Below are 947 nucleotides of genomic sequence, written 5' to 3'. Positions count from 1 at the left end.
CTGTTGTCACAGGCTGTCAGCTCACCTTCAGCACAGTCTTATTTTTATTGAAAGTTCTACGAGGCATGTTTGAGACAGCAGAGTGTCTAAATTCCCCCAGTGCAAGCAGAGGCTAAACCAAATGGCCGGCTTTTATGCCAAAGCTGCACATAAACCCCAGAGATAAGGTGGCATCAAAAATCGTCCCAATTCATATATCCACAATGGATGCACATTTCCAAAAAGCATGGCACAAAGTTAGAGGTACCTGTATTCCAGATGCAAGAACGACCCAGCTGTTGCAGTATATTGTATGACAATAATGTCACCTGATTGTAGCAAAAAGCAGAGAATGTTTGTTTGCTTTAGGGAAAGCTTTGAAAAACACCTGTGCAATTCTTCCTCTCACAGATGACAAGGGATAGCTATGGTACAAGTGAACTCAGAAAGCACTTAATATTTAATGGGTGATTCCTACTCTTTGTACTGTACAATATTTCTGTTATGCTGCTCTACAGCACAATAATCTGATTCCTAGATGTTTCTTGCATTATGCAATGCCTGCATATTAACAGAAAATGTTATCTTAAACATTTAAAAGCCTCTTCCACTGGAAATTTTGTATATTGCTATAGGAATAAAAGCTGGTGAGAAAAGGAATTTTTGAAATTAGGGGGATTAATTTTAAATTAGACAGTCATCTGAAAATTTATCTGGAATTAAAAAGACAAACATTGGTTTGCTTTCATAAGGATAAAAATACTGAATTTCTATAATGTTCCTTTGGTTAATAAATGTCATTAAAATCCTATACATATACATAATACTGTATCAAAATGAAACATATAAAAGTCAAAATATTCTATTTCAAAACCTTACAGTGCTGAGATAAAAGATGTTTTGCCATCTAGTGAAATAAGTCACAATATTCTTCACATCATCCAAACCCCCTGAAATAAATCACCTTA

Source organism: Charadrius vociferus, unplaced genomic scaffold, assembly GCF_000708025.1.
Source record: "Charadrius vociferus isolate BGI_N301 unplaced genomic scaffold, ASM70802v2 scaffold743, whole genome shotgun sequence".
In the NCBI taxonomy this organism is placed as follows: domain Eukaryota; kingdom Metazoa; phylum Chordata; class Aves; order Charadriiformes; family Charadriidae; genus Charadrius; species Charadrius vociferus.
The sequence above is the reverse complement of the archived record's forward strand: the minus strand, read 5'-3'. Positions refer to the sequence as shown.